The following is a 7,086-nucleotide window of genomic DNA, read 5'->3' as shown; positions in this document are numbered from 1 at the left end:
ATGCTGTTACAAATTCTTCATTGCCTACACAATTTTTCATTAGTGAAAATTATAAAATATCATTGTCAGATACTCTTAAAGGTATTCGTCAGTGTTTTATTCGCTCGTCAGATGACGATAGTAATGGTCAGGTAAATTTCTGTGTTTGTACATGGCGAAAACTCCAGCTTCATTTGCCGTGCATTCAGCGGACCATAATTACTTGTTCTCAATTATGTAAAGTTGTAAACATGCCTGAAAAGTAATAATAATAATATGTTATTATATTCATAATTATTTTGTGGTGTAACAGAATATGGAGTTTCAACATCCATTTACTTGTATTATAGCTGGTCCCACTGGGTGTGGTAAATCATATTTTGTAAAAGAGTTTTTAAAACATTATGCCGAAAAATGGAAAAATATAGTATGGTGTTATGGTGAGTGGCAACCTCTGTATGAAACTCTATCCTCAGGTTGTACATTTAAAGAAGGGCTCCCCAAAATAGATGATTTTCCAGCACAAGCTGGCCCCCATCTGGTAATTATTGACGATTTAATGCGAGAATGTGATACACGAATTGTTGACTTTTTTACTAAAGGTAGCCACCACCGAGATTTAAGTGTTATTTTTATAACACAAAATATGTTTCATCAAGCTAAAGGTATGCGAGACATATCATTAAATTGCCATTATATAATATGTTTTAAAAAACCCAGAGACCAGGCTCAAATTAATTATCTAGCACGCCAATTATATCCTGGTAACACAAAATTTGTACAGGAAGCCTATCAGGACTCAACACAAGATCCTCATAGTTATTTGGTTTTTGATTTAAAACAGGGCACTCCCGACGAACATCGTGTTCGAACAAAAATTTTCCCCTCAGATTCTTACAATTATGTTTATGTACCGGTAAAAAAATAATCTCAATAACTGATATATCTTAATACTCAATTTTAATATAATAGCTACAAAAAGAAAAAAAATGATTAGCAAAGAGAGTGCACATTTACTAAAACTTTTAGCAAAGGCAAAACCCAAAGTACGCCAAGCAATTTTACAAAATGCTGATCCCGAATTAATTCGTTCTATTTGTGAATGTTCCTATAACGTATTACAAGGAAATGTTCCGTTAAATAAAAAAGAGAAAAATAGATTAAAAAGATATAGAAAGGAATTGAGGTATTTAGCGAAAAAAGGTCCATCATTAAAACAAAAGAAAAAACGAATAATTGTACAAAAAGGTGGGTTTCTTACTGCTTTGCTTGCACCTATTATTGGAGGTATACTATCTACTTTAATTAAATAATTATGCAGCATGCACAAAAGCTTGTTTTAATTGCACCAGAAAAATTGCACCAATATCAAACTATATCTAATTTAGATGATGAGATGAAAAATATTTTAAATAATAAAAATATGAGTGTTGAAGAAAAATGGATACGCTATAAAGAGGTGTTACAAAAATATTTACACATTGTGCAAAAACCTACTGCAACAACATCAACTAGTGTTGGTACTAAGAAGGAGGAGGAGGAGGACGGGGAGGAAGAGGATGAAATACTATCTACTCTTCCCGAAAATTGTCTGCGTAAAGCAAGACCTTTATTACGTAGATTAAAACAAAATTCCAACATTCATTGGGACGATAATGGAAATGTGAATATTAATAATAAATTAATTCCTGGAGCTAATATAGTAGATCTAATAGCAGATTTTGTCAGGTATCGCAAGAAAAATATTCCCCCTACAGGCTGGGAACCCTTCGCTGTACTGTTAGCAAAATCCAATATACCTTTAGAGTATATAGGCAACCCACAGCGTATAGAATATATTCGTAAGCTGACATCATCATCTGCCGCTGCTGCTGATCCAAAACAGGAAGAAGAAGAAGAGGAGGAGGAGGAGCCACCACGTAAACGTAAAGTTGTCAACAGATGGTGTGATTATAAAATATGAAGAAGCTGGCCGATATTTATTATAACCCTTCACACCCTGCCTCGTTTTCAACCGCAACGTCATTATGGAGAGCTGTGAAGAAATCTATTCCTTTACACAAAGTGCAACAGTGGGTAAAAGAACAGTCGGCTTATACTCTGCATAAGCCAGTACGTAAAAAGTTTCCACGTAATTCCTATTTAGTGTTCAATATTGACGATCAGTGGCAAGCGGATTTAAACGATATGCACAGTCTGCAAAAGTATATTTTAACAGTGATTGATTTGTTTAGTCGTTATGCCTGGGCTGTGCCTGTACGTACAAAAACTGGTGAAAACATTTAAGCAGATATTTGCATCTACACGTCGTAGACCATTACGTCTACAAACAGAGTTTGTTAATAGACCATTTCAGTTATACTTAAAAAAGCAAAATATTAAATTCTTCACAGCACAGAACGCCGATATTAAAGCAAGTGTGGTGGAACGAATGTGGAAATATTTTACAGCCAAGAAGACTTACCGATACATAGATGTGCTATCGAAACTTGTTCAGGCATATAATTCTAGACCACATAGGGCTCATCAATTACCACCCGCCAGTGTGAACCAGGACACTTTTCAACAAGTTTGGAATAAATTAATAAAACCAATGCCACATACTAACATTGCAAAATATAAAAAAGGTGATACTGTGCGCATTACTAAAGCAAAACGGCATTTTGAAAAAGGGTACAAAAAAAAAGTGGACTGTAGAAATATTTAAAATAAAACAGGTGATACATAAGGAAAAGAAAGTGGTTTATGTGTTGGAGGACTTAAATGGTGAAGTAATTGATGGTACATGTTACGAGGAGGAATTACAAGGAGTGCCTCTGCCTAAAGTTTATGAAGTTAAAGGTAAACGTGTACTTGTTCGTTGGCGGGGATATCCCCCTTCCTTTAATTCATGGATTCCTGTGTCACATTTAAAAAACATTTAGCCACAATACAATATTATAAACAACTGTTATATCTGTATATATAGGAAAAAATAATAATAATGAATGATCCATACTTTAAATACTATTCTCACCAAGCAGGAGGTGGTTATAACGTGTATAGAGGTGCACCATATCAAGAAGGTTATGGTATTGGAAGTTTTTTAGGTGGTTTATTTCGAAGTGTATTTCCGTTAATTAAACAAGGAGCAAAAACTGTTGGTAAAGAATTGTTACGTACAGGAATTAATGTAGCTGGAGATGTATTAGGTGATAATAGACCTATTGACGAAGCTTTAACATCACGTTGGCAAGAAGCTAAAAATAATTTAAAAACTAAAGCTCAAAATAAAATAAATCAAGTGTTGGTAGGATCTGGAAGAAAACGGAGAAAAGTTCATTTTGCAAAGACGACAGGTGGTACAAAGAAAAGGAAGAGTGATATTTTTGATTAATATGGAACAGACTAGCTTTTATCTTACACTACCGAGTAACAGTTCTATGGAGTATTTTCCACAAAATACTTTGTCATGTTATACCACCAAATTATATCATCCATTGGTGCTAGAGAAAGGTGAGTGGGAGACGGCAGTTGTTGAAGTACATTATACAAATTCATTTCAGAATGTTTCCAAATATACTAATAATATTTATTACCGGCTCATGAATACAGAAAGCTGGAACATAACTAAAATCTTACCAGGACACTATTATAATGTCGATGATATTCTATCTCAAATTAATCATAAAAGTGATATATTAAATTTACAATTAAAAGTTAAAGCATCAGTAAAACGAATTGAAGTCAGTAGAGTAATAAAAGATCAAGAGAGGCGTATAGAAGTACGTCTATCTCCTGAACTAGCCAGAATACTAGGTTTTGATCACATACAACAAGAAGATATTGCAGTTGTGCATCATGCTCGTTATCCACCTGATTTACAAAAATCGCTACCTACACTTATGTATATTTACAGTGATATTGTAGAACCACAAATGGTGGGTGACACAGTAGCTCCATTGTTACGTATTATAAATACAAATATTACAGAGTATGGTATTAATAATGTACATATTTTTGACAATCCTCACTATGTCTCCGTGCAACGTAAACAATTTGATCAAATTATTATTGATTTAAGAGATAGTACAGGTAATCCACTTCCTTTCCAACATGGCAGTGTATGTGTAAAATTACATTTTCGCAAACGTAATACGGTATTATAAATTTTACCATGTGTGTATATTAATAGAGAGAAAAATGCAGTGTGAGTGTATGAAATCAGAATTAGATTTATTTGCTGGTTTACCCACTCAAACCAGTATTATAGGTAATAAAATAGTTCCATATAAGCCTGTGGCTTCGATAGCTGATAATGCACCAATAGAATTTGTTGTCCCCGGTCATGGGGATGACTATATTGACTTATCGCACACAATGTTTTATATTAAAGGTAAAATTACTAAATCAGATGGTTCTAATTTAACTTCTGCCGATAAGAAAATCGGCCCTGTAAATGATTTTCTCAATGCAATGTTCAGTGAATTGCAATTATATTTAAATAATCAACTTATTTCCTACTCTTCACACACATATCCATATCGATCGTATATTGAAAAACTACTAAATTATAATGCTGAAGCTAAATCAACGCATCTTCAAACATCAATGTGGTTTAAAGATACTGCAGGACATATGGACAGTGTGGCCGATGCTAATGTAGGATTTAAACAACGTTTTCTTCTCACTACTTTAAGTCAGTCATTTGAATTATTGGGTTATATTCATGCTGATATATTTAATCAGGAGAAATTTTTACTGAATGGTGTACAACTGCGCATTAAACTAATTCCAGCTAAACCTACATTCTGTCTAATGGGTGACGCAGATGCTGATGGAAAAGTTGTAATTACCGATGCAACATTGCTTGTGAAAAAGGTTGATGTATCACCAGCAGTTAAAATAGCACAAAATAAAGTATTACAAAATCCTAAATTTAGAGTAAAATATCCTATAACAAAAGTGCAAGTGAAGACTGAAACGCTGCCACAAGGAATTATGGATAGTACACTTCCAGATCTATTTTCAGGCCTAGTGCCTAAACGTATTATTATTGGTTTTGTTACTAATACTGCTTTTAATGGTACTTATCAGACAAATCCGTTTAATTTTCAGCATTTTAATATGTCATTTTTTACACTGTATGTTGATGGAACAGCTGTGCCTTCCAAACCACTACAACCTGATTGTGATAATAAGCTATATATACAAGCATATTCCACGTTATTTACAGGTTCAGGTATTTATTATTCTAATCAAGGTAATAATATTTCACTAGCCGAATATCCTAATGGTTATACTCTACTGGTGTTTGATTTAACTCCCGATTCTAGTGCTAGTGCTGGATTTCATACTAGCCCACAACGGCAAGGAAGTGTACGTTTAGAGGTTCATTTTAAAGAAGCACTGCCATCTCCTGTAACAACAATTATTTATGGTGAATTCTCTTCAGAATTAGAAATTGATTTCCAGAGAAAAGTATATATTAATTAAAGGGGAAAAAATGTTAAATACAATTGAGCTTTATGAAGCATTACAACAAAATCTGCCTAAAGATCATTTTATTGGTGTGTATGCCGCCGATGAGTTACCTCTGTTTATTCATACATTTCCAGCCGCCATAATTATAAACACTGATTCTAGTGATAAGCCTGGTGAACATTGGGTTGCTGTTTATATATCTAATATGTGTGTGGGAGAGTATTTCGATAGCTATGGTATACCTCCCTATATACAACATCATATAAGGTTTTTAAAACGAAACTGTTTGTATTATACATGGAATAATAGACGTATTCAAGGTGATTTATCTCAATTTTGTGGACATTACTGTTTCCTATATTTAGCATGTCGTGCATCTGGTTATTCGATGCAGGATTTTTTAAACAAATTCTCACTCACTACTATTGATGCTAATGATATTATGCTTTATTCATTTATGAGAGTATGATGATGTTATTTTTTTAAACTCCGCCATTGCCGGTCCCAAGCCCTGGATGAGAAAGGAGGAGGGTTGGGGGTCTTGCTACCCCCGTAAAAGAAAATAATGTTATGTTAAAATAAGGGTTGGAAAATATGCTCATAAAAGGGAACGAGTACACCCTCTAAAATGGAGGTCGTAAAAGAGAACGAGTTCACCCCCTTAAAATGATGGGTTCAAATAGGGTTGGAAAATATACCATACTCTAAATAAGGGTGGAACAAGTCTTATGTATCTGCTGTGTGTTCACCTCTGCTATGTTTCGTAGTCTCTGTCATGTTGAAATAGGGGTTGAAAAATATGCTCATAAAAGAGAATGAATACACCCTTGAAAAAGTGTTATGTGCTCTGCTGTGTTAAGTGTTATCTGCTTTGCTATGTGTTCGTAATTAAAATAGGGGTTGAAAACGAGTACACCCCTTCTATGTTTCATATTCTTATCTGTTATCTGATCTTCTGTGTTACGTAGTGTTATGTGTTATCTGTTCTTCTATGTGTTCGTAATTAACATATGGGTTGGAAAATATGCTCATAAAAGGGAATGAGTACACCCCTTAAAATGTGCTCGTAAAAGAGAATGAATACACCCCCCAAAAAGTGGTCATAAAAGAGAACGAATTCACCCCTAAAATGGAGGTCGTAAAAGACCGTGGGCTCACGGTGCACGGTGGTCATTTTCTCAGTGGCTTGTGAGTTGGCTAAAACTGGCTCAGGTCTGTTCCAGATCGATCCATTTTCTACTACTACCCGCATATTGAAATTCCCCCCGAGGATAATTTTCTGAAGTCACCACTGTTTATAAATAGTTTTTCGTTACAAATTAGAGGATAATGGAGTAGTGAGTATACTTCATTTTTTTTTTTTTTTTTTTTTTAGCTATGGATTTAAGATTCGCAATTCATATAATGTTCCGTTCTAATCGAATTTGAAACAAAAGAAGTTTTCAATGAGTTACTCAAAGAAATATTTTCAGCCTCTGGGTGAAAATAGGAAGACACTTAAAAAAGAAACAACTTGCTACAGGGTTTGAACTCTCAAACATGTGATTGATAGTGCATCGACTCAAACCACTCGACCGTTTTGCAGGCCTTTTGCACATATTCTTTTTCCTTTTGTGAAAGCAGTTTACTGTTCCATACTCGCTT

This window comes from Thermobia domestica, chromosome 9, assembly GCF_964235325.1.
Source record: "Thermobia domestica chromosome 9, izTheDome1.hap1.1, whole genome shotgun sequence".
Classification (NCBI taxonomy): domain Eukaryota; kingdom Metazoa; phylum Arthropoda; class Insecta; order Zygentoma; family Lepismatidae; genus Thermobia; species Thermobia domestica.
Note: the sequence above shows the minus strand (reverse complement) of the source record.